The following is a 12272-nucleotide window of genomic DNA, read 5'->3' on the forward strand; positions in this document are numbered from 1 at the left end:
GAAAGTTCATCTAGTTTAGGTTGAGTATATTTAGGTAGGGAGGAGTCAGAAAGGGAATGAGGGAATGACAGGAAGATGGACAGCTATGGCCTTCATTTTTTAAATATCCTATCATAGGGGCCTTGTGTACTCTATCAGAGTTTGATGAGTCCCTTCAGGATTTTAAGCAGGTAAGGGACAAAGGCCAATTCATACTGAAAAGATCATGTCATATCAATGTAGCTAACTGATGGAGAAGGAAACAAAAATGGAAGAAAGGAGACCATTTATGAACTATGCAAACTATACAAAGTAGAGGACAAATTTATAGGAAATAAAGAAGTTAAAATTACAGCATTTGACAGTTGAGAGGTTGCGAAAGTAAATGAAGTGAAGAATCAGTAAGGTGAAAATGTAGGTGAGGGGCATTACTGTTGAGTCAGATGAGAATACAAAAGTAGGTTTGAGTGAGAAAATGATTTTGCCTTGAGCCGTCTGCAGAAGATCATATAGAGAATTCTGCAAGGCTTGAATATTTGTGTCTGCCTATCAGGAGCAGATGCTTGTCCAGAGATATGAAACTGGGAAGCGTCGGTATGCAGGTGGCTGTTGGTACTGATCAAGGACTTGTGCTGGGGAGGAGGGGAGGGCAGAGACTGAGCCCAGAAAGACTCGGAAGAAGAGATAAATCAGAAATGAGAGCAAATCCAAATGGGAATCCAACTTCTGCTGCCAGATTAAAGAGACATGTGTTCTTCTATTTTCTTGATCAGTTTTATTCTTGATCCTTTGATTCAAGCTAAAATAGATTCTACCTACAGAATAAAAGTTTAACAAAACCTGTGCTATATTCTAAGCATGTCAGGTACATGAGAAGAATCATTTTTTATTTCAGTAACACTGAAAATAAGTAGTATAAAGAGAATGAGAAAGCAGAATATCACTTTTTTCATTTTCCATTTTAAGAGCATAAGTAAGTAATATGAAGTCTATACACTTCATTTATTTGCTTCTAAATCTTCTTCCCTTTGAATTTTTGGCTGAACAGCATATAGCCAAGGGGGTATGACTTAGTACCAAGCATAATTCAATAACTTTAAGCATGCTCTCTTTCAACAATTCAGAAAGCCTACCCTCATTACTCTTCTATGTACTATGGAAAGAAAATCCCTGCCGGTTTGGAAAGCTCCAGTTTTAATCTTGGCTCTTCCCATCATTATGTTACTGTCCCAAATCCTGTTCACTGATAGATTGAAGGAGCCATCCGTGCTCATGATCATCCCTCTTCATCGACCCCCATCAAGTAATGACTGATACAATTTTTTCATTTGGATAACACGTGTTTAATGGGTAGATAAAAAACTGTATATGTGAGTAGGCTGGGTCCTAGTTTTATAAGTACTGGAATGTGAAAATATATCATTATAATGTTGGTGGGAAAATTAATAGGTACAGGGTGAATAATGCCAACTATTTTGTTGGGAGCTTAACAATTCTGAAAAAAGTGAATAATACCAGTTTTAAAGATTAAGCTCAAAAAACATCGCTCAACTTGAAGATGCTAAGACAACCTTTCAATACTTAATTTGGTGATTTCCAAATGCATGTTCTCTGGAATATATCTGATGAAAGAAGGTTTGTGGTCAGGATATTAATGCTTACCAAGTGGCATTCTAAAGTACAAGACAAAATTGTAAAAATTACTCTCACTCATCCAACATACTCTACCCTTAACTACATTGTTTCGTATTGTTAGAAATCGTAGAAGCTGCTCACCAGAAAGACCAAGAAAGGATTAGAGGGTTGCAACTTTCAGTCCCACCCTAGCTCCCACTGACAAGGCAGGGAAGAAGACTGAAGATTGAACTGATCATAAATATCAATGATGAAATCCATTATGCCTATGAAATGAAACCCTGATATAACAATAAATTTGCATGAAGTTTAAAAGGACAGAGTTCCCTATTGTTGAATAAATGGAGGCAATGGAAGGTTGCACCCTTAGAGAAGGCATGAAAACTCTGTTCCCTTTACCACATATCTTGCCTTGTGAATCTCTTTCCTCTTGCTTTTCTCTTAAATCCTTTATCCTTTGTAGTAAACCACTCAATGGCTGGGCATGGTGGCACATAGCTGTAATCCTAGCTACCTGGAAGGTGGAGGAAGTAGAATTGCCACGTTCACTCCTAACCTGGGCAACTTAGCAAAAACTTCTCCCAAATTATAATTAAATAATTAGGCTGAGGTTGTAACTCAGAATCCCCTGGGTCCAATCCTCAGTATAATCAACCCATCAATCAATCAACCAACCACTAAATATAAGTAAAATGTTTCCCATGGGTCTGTGAACTGTCTTTGTAAATTAATTAAACCTTAGGGTTATTATAACCCTCAATTTATAGTCAGGTGCTTAGAAGCACAGGTAAAGCTTATAACTATGAACCACCTAAAATGAAGTGCCATCTTTTGGGGCTAAGTCTATACCCTGTGTGAGATCAGGCAATCTCTTGTAGATGATATCAAATTGAATTGATTCTAGACTAGCCAATTGATAGCACTGGAGGGCTGATTGGTTTTTGGTGGGGAGAAATACCCACATGTATTTTAGTTGCAAGAAGTTAAGCAATTGTGTTGAGTGAGGATGTGTGACCACTGAGAGACTTTCTTTAAACCACTGGAGGGCATTTTCTTTCCTTGTTTCCCTTAGACTGTTCTCCCTTCTCCTTCACACGGCTGCTTCATATTATGGAAGACTTACTGGACCACTCAACACGAAAATGCCACTCAATCATTGTCATATAAAACTATTACACCAGCAGTTGTTTTTTTAAGAAGGAGAGGTTTAATTTGGCTTGTGGTTTTAGTCCATGGCTGGCTGGCTCCAAGGCAGAAATAGCATGGTAGAAGGGCAGGGTGGGGGAAAGTTGCTCATCCCATGGCTCTAGGAAGCAGAGAGGGAAGGGAGGAGCTGGAGACAAGAATGCACCCTTCCAGGTCACGCCTCTACTGACCACCTCAACCAGACCCCACCTCCTAACAGCATATTTAGGTATGAATAATTCATAACAATCCATCTACCTGTGAAGTTTCACTCACAATAGCTAATTTTTTTGTCTTTTTGGCTATTTTTATAGGGATTGTGCTCTTGAAGTTTTATTGAGATCTTCAGGATATAGTACTCCCATTGACATGTGGGCCATGAGAAATATAATAGCAGAGCTGTGTACGATAAGACTGGTTTTCCCAGGGCTGGGTGAGCTCTATGAAATCGTGAAAATCTTCCAGGTTTTAGAAATTCCAAGAAAGTAAGTACTCTTGTCCCTAAATCATGATGACTTTGGATTATTTCTAACTTTCTACTTTACTTTTAAATTTGTCTTTTGATTATTTATGAGTGTCGCCTTCGTGTTTGATTTTCCAAATAGTTTTAGACTTTAATAGTTTTCTTATACCTTTTTTAAGTGATTCAGTTTGTTGGTACAATTTAGGTGTACATAATGATCACACTCATCATAGGGAATTTGTACCTGTACATGATATATCTTGATTCTTCTTTTTCCCATCCCCCTACCCATGCTGTCACCCTTATTTACAAGGCTTTCTTTCCATTTCTCCTTCATGTCTCATTTTTAATTGTATTTTTAAAAGATGTATCACTCTCGAGTTTATTTCATCAACTTTTATGCATTTTTTTCCTGTTTCTCCACTCCCATTATGTTATAAATCCCGTAGGGGCAGGGACTTTGTTTGACCCAAATAAGTGTTTGATGTATTATATTGATTCAAAAACATAGATTATAAAATGCAAGTTTTGCAATCCCAGATCACTGGATCCTGAGTGGTTCAAGGATCTGTATCCTGCCTTTTCCAAACACAAACGTACACAAAATCTTAATCAAACCTTCTCCTGACGTTTCATCCTTGAGGTTCCAAATTCCTGCAGGAGTCGGACTTGGTCTAAAACTTACCTCTGCTCTTTGTGTCCTTTCACATCTGGCCTCATTGCCTCCCAGGTCACCCTCATCTCCACCTCATCTCAGGCATCTGCCCAAGGAGCAGAAGTGTCTCGTGGTGAAGTACACATGCTCTAATCTTTTTGGACTTAAAACACTGGATCTGGCGAGTGATAGCCGCTTGACCTTGACGTTGGGCAACTTACTCATGTTCTTCCATTTCCCAAGCTATAAAATGGAGTCAAGTACATATTTGGGAGGAATTAAATACATCCATGCATCTAAAAATTTTAGAATAATACTCACCGCATAGTTTTGCTATTTATTACGCATGTTTTTCAAAATGTTGACATCCATCCTTTTAGAGTTTCCTTTATCAAGTATTTATTGCACTAGTACATGTTTGTGGCACATAATAATTCATCTTAACATGAACTCATCTTTGCTGTTTATGAACTAATAAATTTGATTATAGTTTCCAAAATTTCAACTGGTTGAAATGCTGTGATTCTCTGTAGAGTTAAAGTATGTACCCTTAGAAAATTGAAAGAGCATAAATCTACTGAAGTGAAAAAGAAAAAAAAAAATCAAGCTGCTCTGTAATTTTCTGATCTCCACTGTAAATAAATATAGATAATCAGAAATGTACCTAAAATATTTTCCAGTTAGAAGACAAATCATGTAGAATTTGAAATTAAAACAAGCATCTTTAATTATATTCACATCTAAAAGTGTGTGTGTGTGTGTGTATGTGTGTGCACGCGCTTCCCATATTGAGTTCAAATGTAACAAGCTGAACATGTGCTACAGAGCTAAATGCATAATGCAATTTTTACACTGGGTCCACGCAAATGTTGTGGTTGAAGAAAATAAGGATGTGGTAGAAAAGCAGTCTGGAAATGCCAACCCCACCTGAGTAATTAAGAGAAAAGTTCCACCAACTCCTACTTAAAAAAAAAAAAAAAAGAATATTAGGGCTAACATTTTGTGACAAGGCATTTACACAGATTTAGGAAACAAAAATAAAACAATTCTTACTTTGCCCTTTGCACTTCCTATTTTTTTTTCCTGACAAGCCTAGAAATGCACTTGTATTTAAGCTGTGGGAAAATCACCAAGTTGTACAGTGTGGTATCAAAATGCTGAATGCCACTAGACGTTAATGAGAGCCAAAAGTGAGTTTTCAACTAATTTCCTAAATCAGAACTATATTGTCAAAGTGACAATCAAATTCTCTTAAGGTCACAGTGCTTCTATGGCTTACCTATTTTATTCAGTCAGCCTTTCAAAGATATTTTATCCATAGTTTAAGTAAGCTAGAATGTGATTCTAATGAGGCCAAGATACAGAATAAAATATCATATCATATAATTGTCTTTTAATTTTATCATCATGTTTTCCTTATATCTTATTTTTCTTGCTGCTAAAAACTCCTTCTAATGAGTAGCTCCCTGAGAAAAATATTCATCTAAAGATTTAAAGTAAGAGAAAAGCCAAGAGTTGCTACCACATATATTTCCAACCTAAATATTATAAGCATAAGAAAGTGAAGGGATGAGTTTTGCAGGGCCAGTTGTGAAGGTTTGTCGTTGTTGTTGTTGTTTAAAAGACTTGTCTCTGTGTTACATCCATTATGGAGAAAAGGGAAAACTCCAAATCAACTTAGGGAAAGTAGGAAAGTAGGAAGCTCTTTTCTTTCCTTTTTTTGTCTGATATTGTGGGATAGACCACAGGTCTCCTGCTAAGTAAATGAACTACCCCTGTTCTGTTTCTATCCCTGGAAGCTTGAAAACCACATTTCCTAAGGACTTAATAGTACAGAGAATAGTCATTGTCTCTTGATTAAAATTTAAGATTAGCTGAAGGGACTTGCTTCCTAAAACATCTGAAGACGTTGGCCGTGCTGTTACATCCCCCATTTCTTTATCTCAGTGGTTAGAGTTGGACCTGTTGAAAATGATTAGCCATGGATTGGCTTATAACAGCTTGGCTCCAAAGATCCAGGTGGTATAATATCAATGGGGAAAAGGACTCTAAATGAAAGGGCAATAGTTTTGTCAAGGTAACTATGCTATGTCAAAGGACATCTCAAGAAGCGGGGTTCTCCTTCCCTATGTGGTGCTGGCAAAACTGACTTTCCACAGGCCAAAGACCAATGTCTCTCACCACGCACTAAACCTAAATAAAAATGGACCAAAAATTTAAATATTAAAACAGAAACTTGAAATGTAGCTGGAGCTCTTGAAGACATAGGTGAAGGCAAAGACTTTATGAACAAAACCCCAGTCATCTGGGAAATGGTACAAAGAATCAACAACTGGGATATTGTCTTCTTCGAAAGCTTTTACACAGCAAAATAAATAATCCCCAACAGAGTAAAGACACAACCAACAGAGTGGGAAATAATTTTTGCCAGCTGTTTCTCAGACAAAAGGCTGATATCTAGTGCACATAAGGAACTGAAAAAAGTAGATATTGTGAAATAGGAAGAAAGTGTTAAAATGGGAGGGGGCACATGGGAGGGGGGAAGGAAGGAAGTGAAACTGAAATAAAACAAGAAAATAGAGACAAAATGGAAACAAATCTCTTGTAAATAAGAAGAGGGTAGAAGGGAGGAGAGGGAAATAAGAAAAAATAAAAATCAAGATATATCACGTACAGGTACAAATTCCATGATGAATGTGATTATTATGTATATCTGAATTGCGCCAATAAACAATGATAAAAAAGAAAAGGGGCTATCAAGAATCTATAAACTTCCCACAATATTTTTCTTTTCTTTATGCTCTAATTTTAAAATTAGACTCTCACATTTTCCCTGTATTTTCATTTTAGTCTACTTTTGGGGTGAAATGTTTATTTGTGGCTACTCATCATTCTTGATTAGAGTTAACTTAGTGGACAAGTCTGCTATTCATCTTTTGCAAAACATTAGAGTTTTTTATTTTGTTACTGTTTTGTTTTTTTTGTGGTACTGGGGATTAACCCAGGCACATTCCACCACTAAGCTATACTTGCAGCTCTTTTTCCTGTATTTTGAGACAGTCTTGCTAAGTTGCCTTGGTTGGCCTTGAACTTGGAGTACTCCTGCCTTGGTCTGAAAGTAAAAAATATTAATATTACTGCATGGCTCAGATATAAGTGATATCTTCTTCTTCTGTTTTTACTTGTATTATTTCATTTTCTATAAATATCTGACCTTAATTTTTACCTAGCTTTTAAGGCTACATAATCTAAACTTATTTTTCCCAAAATACAAATGAATTTCAGACTATGGCCACCTCTACATTTTGGTTAGGTTACATTCATAGGTTTTACTATGTGTTCTTATACTTATAATACAGTTCTTAGTGTTTTAAATATTATGTCATCAGATTATTAGAAAATGAATTATCCAAAGTGAGAAGTGAGAGGTAGGGAAGTAAATAATTTTTTATGAGTACTTTTTTTTTTTTTTTTTTGGAGACAGGGTCTCGCTATGTAATTGAGACTGACCTGCAACCCATTATGTAGCCCAGGCTGGTCTCGAACTCACAGCGATCCTCCTGCCTCAGGCTCCCGAGTTCTGGGATTACAGGCGTGTGCCACCACACCCGGCATTTTATGAGTACTTTTTTTTTTTTTTGGAGACAGGGTCTCGCTATGTAATTGAGACTGACCTGCAACCCATTATGTAGCCCAGGGTGGTCTCGAACTCACAGCGATCCTCCTGCCTCAGGCTCCCGAGTTCTGGGATTACAGGCGTGTGCCACCACACCCGGCATTTTATGAGTACTTTTTTTTTTTTTTGGAGACAGGGTCTCGCTATGTAATTGAGACTGACCTGCAACCCATTATGTAGCCCAGGGTGGTCTCGAACTCACAGCGATCCTCCTGCCTCAGGCTCCCGAGTTCTGGGATTACAGGCGTGTGCCACCACACCCGGCATTTTATGAGTACTTTTTTTTTTTTTTGGAGACAGGGTCTCGCTATGTAATTGAGACTGACCTGCAACCCATTATGTAGCCCAGGGTGGTCTCGAACTCACAGCGATCCTCCTGCCTCAGGCTCCCGAGTTCTGGGATTACAGGCGTGTGCCACCACACCCGGCATTTTATGAGTACTTTTTTTTTTTTTTGGAGACAGGGTCTCGCTATGTAATTGAGACTGACCTGCAACCCATTATGTAGCCCAGGGTGGTCTCGAACTCACAGCGATCCTCCTGCCTCAGGCTCCCGAGTTCTGGGATTACAGGCGTGTGCCACCACACCCGGCATTTTATGAGTACTTTTTTTTTTTTTTGGAGACAGGGTCTCGCTATGTAATTGAGACTGACCTGCAACCCATTATGTAGCCCAGGGTGGTCTCGAACTCACAGCGATCCTCCTGCCTCAGGCTCCCGAGTTCTGGGATTACAGGCGTGTGCCACCACACCCGGCATTTTATGAGTACTTTTTTTTTTTTTTTTTGGAGACAGGGTCTCGCTATGTAATTGAGACTGACCTGCAACCCATTATGTAGCCCAGGCTGGTCTCGAACTCACAGCGATCCTCCTGCCTCAGGCTCCCGAGTTCTGGGATTACAGGCGTGTGCCACCACACCCGGCATTTTATGAGTACTTTTAATTGTTATTTTTTTCTATTATGGAAAGTGATATATAAGGCTTTAATATTTGAGATTCGTGAGAATTATTATATAAGTAATTAGTTTAAGTAAGCATTGTATGAACACATACAAGGCTTAGCTCTTCTTTATATTTCCTTACATGTAAATATGACATCCATAATAAAATATTTGCTATTTCAACAAATTGTAATTATCTTACCTTCTTGGAATCATTGTGTATTTTCATATAATAATAGATTCCAGTATTTTTCCTGCTATTTCAATTATTTCAACAAACATTTCAGTTATTTTAACAAATTATAATGACCTTACCTTCTTAAAATCATTTTGTATTTTCATGTAATAATAGATTCTAGTATTTTTCCTGCTAGTTTAGTGACCTCATGATCTTTTGCTTCGAATCAGCGTTTCATTTAGTCGATGGAAATTTTGTGTTGCTTCATTCAAACTGAATGGTAAATTCAGTTAGTCTTTCCTATGTCACATTGAGCATCTCTATATTTTGCAATCATGAATGAATGGCATTGGTAGATAGGCTAATTAATTGCCAGGTACTTTCTCTGAGTACTTTGAAGATACAGTTCCATTTTTTTCTGCTGCTAGCACTGATGAGAGTCTGAGTCCATCTTCTTCTCTCTCTTTGCACACATTTCATCTTTTTTATTTCTGGTTCAATTTAATCAGGTACAGTGTTACATTTTATAATTATTTGTAATTTATACTCTTATTGCTGAAATTAGATTTGAAAGTAAACTTTCGAGAAATATGGGACTTTTTAGGGAAATAATTTCTTTTTCAGGTACATTTTTTTCCCAGCACACTTTCTACTCAGCGTACAATATGGTTCACAATTGAAAACATCTGTTATGTTTCACAGTATGCAGTTTGGGCTGCTTCCTAATATCATTGAAGACTCACTCTTCTTCTATATTTATAGCTTTTTTTTTCCCTTTGAAGTTTTGAGAGACTTTCATAAAGTAAAAATGACTTTACTGCATAATCTTTGCCCAAAAACCAGAGTTTGTAGAGGTTATTTTTCTGGAAAAAGGTATTATGTGCAGTTTTTAACTTTCCCTTCAGCTTAAAAATAATACACCACAACAAATAATAAATTTAAAAATCTGCCAGAATAAGAGAATCTTTTCTATTGAAGAAATTCAAGGATCAACCAAATGTTCCTGGGAGTAGAAGATACTCTTTCACAGTACATCATTATAGATGACCAGTGACTAGGTATCTGCCAGGCACGAGGGACGGAAAGAGCCATAGTGTCCTTTCCCAGAAGTGAGTGGTGAGTCCAGCAGGAAGAGGAGGAGAGGTACCCTAGGCTGCTACCTTTGATTGTGAAAGAACAGCAGCACAGTCTGCTTGTCTTTAAAGCTCCAAATCAGAGGCTGTACTAGATTGGAGTTAGCATAGAAAAGGCCAACGGTCAGGAACAAAACAAACCAAAAATATCTTACAGATACTAAAGTATTATACACAGAAGTCCTGGTACAATTAGAACAGAATCACAATTAGAACAGAAGGTTAAGCCGGGCATGGGGGTACATGCCTGTAATCCCAGCACATGGGAGGCTGAGGCAGGAGGATCGCTGTGAGTTCAAGACCAGCCTGGGCTACATAGTGAGTTCCAGGTCAGTCTCAACTACATACGGAGACCCTGTCTCAAAAAACAAACAAACAAACAAACAAAAAAGAAGGTTAAGGTCAGAGCCCCAGACTCATGCTGAGAAAAAAAAAAAAAAAAAAACTATAATAAATGTCATCACTTCATGGAGGAAATACAAACAAGCTCATCAGAAAACCTGGAGTAGAATTAAGAGATTAATGTGGACACGAAAAGTGAGGAGAAAGCCTGGTTCATTGGTCCTGATCCCCTGTTCATCCCCTAAGAGATTCTAAACACCCTAGAATTCAATAGCACTGGGGCTACATAATTATTAACTTGGTTGTCATTTAAAGAAAATACTGAACTAAAAGCTGGGCAAAAACGATGTAAAAAAGACTAAACTGTATTATTTATAGAAATACAGCATGCAATTTCAATATTGGATGTAATAAAGGAATTCAAAGTTATTGAAAACAAAATTAACATGCACAATTAAATTATATCTGTGTATAGAAAATATGAATATTCAAACATATAAATTAATAAAAGATCCCAATCATTATACAAGTGAAAAACCAAAGAATCCTGAATAGATTCATATATTAAATTAAGCAGAGGGAAATTTGATATCAACATCATTGTAATTCTAGTGAGATTTATACATTTTACATATTCAAATAAAAATTGCCAACAATAAAATATAAAGTTTAGAGCTGTATTCTAGAAGTTCTGTCCACATCCCACGAATACAGGTCACTGTAGCATTGCCAGGCAACGTGTGTGTAACTCTGCAGTGCACTGGTGCTGAAACTCCATGCTGACGGGAGGAGCAGAGTCGGACACAGCCCCTTCCCAGTTCACGTAGATAGCCGCATGTTTGTATTTGCTCCAGGAAAACATGTACTTACCTTCGAAATGTGTAAAATGTGTTTGCATATGTGTTCATATGCAAGTGCAAAGTAACTATTCTGCTTAGATTTGAACATGTAGTGGGCGAAGTTGTCCATTCTCCATGCACACACTGTATTTTCTTGTGCCCTTTTACTATAAAACAGGGATGGCAATCATACTCCAATACTACACTGTGTCCATGTTCCTCTTTCCATCCTGCTTTAGTTTTACCTTGGGAGTAGAGGAGGAGGACCACATGGATGAACTTTTCCTACAATAAAGAAAATTTAAATAGTGCCTAAATGAACTCATAATCAGAAATGTAGCAAAATATGAGTTACTATTTTAGTTGACGTAGAGATTAATTACATTTATACTACACTGGGTTTGGGGGGGTCTGTGTGTTTGCTGTGCAGATAGTGTTTAGACGGTGTCCATTGTCTTGAATGTTGACTTTTTAAATGAACAATTCTCAGCAAATGATAGGAGAAAGAATCCATAGCAGACATCCAGATATAAAAAAGTTACTCTCTGCCCTATTTGCTTCACTTATTTTTCATAAAGCAACTTAAAAACACGAACAGAAGTATTTTACTCCTAAATTCTTCAGGGTACCTAATACGTGTGGACATTGTTCTGTTTGTATAAAACATCTTATTACATTTCAGCACATTGATAATAATTTCTATAGTAAATCTTATATCTTGATTGCCCCTCTTCCAAATGTTTTATAGGTTGTTGATTATAATGAGGATATGAAGTTGTACCCAGGTAGATTTTAAAGTACCTCAATAGTAAATGGTCACTAACTATGTGATATGATATATACGTAGTATAGTTCTAGTGTTTATTAATAACATACCTAAGATCATTTTAAATACCATTACATTAAAATAATGTCACCAGAAGTACATAACAAATCACCCTTGCTTTCTATTGAATAATTAATATATTACTGACCTTGGGCCAGGATGTAGCTCAGTGGTGACAGACCTGCCCTGCAAGGTCATGGTCCTGAGTTTGACCCTCAGAACCCCTCCCCCCAAATATATATGTATGACCTTTTATTTCCTTAATGTTTAATTTAATAAAATATAATGGCCATGTAAAATATTTTAAAGTACATGTTTTTTGTTGAGCTAAAGGGAGGAAACCCTGACATTTCTCAATACCAACTATATTTTGAGTTATAAAGTCCCATTGCATATTTCATAACACAGGGCAAAGTTATT

Source organism: Fukomys damarensis, unplaced genomic scaffold (genome assembly GCF_012274545.1).
Source record: "Fukomys damarensis isolate Sample0158 unplaced genomic scaffold, DMR_v1.0_HiC HiC_scaffold_11, whole genome shotgun sequence".
In the NCBI taxonomy this organism is placed as follows: domain Eukaryota; kingdom Metazoa; phylum Chordata; class Mammalia; order Rodentia; family Bathyergidae; genus Fukomys; species Fukomys damarensis.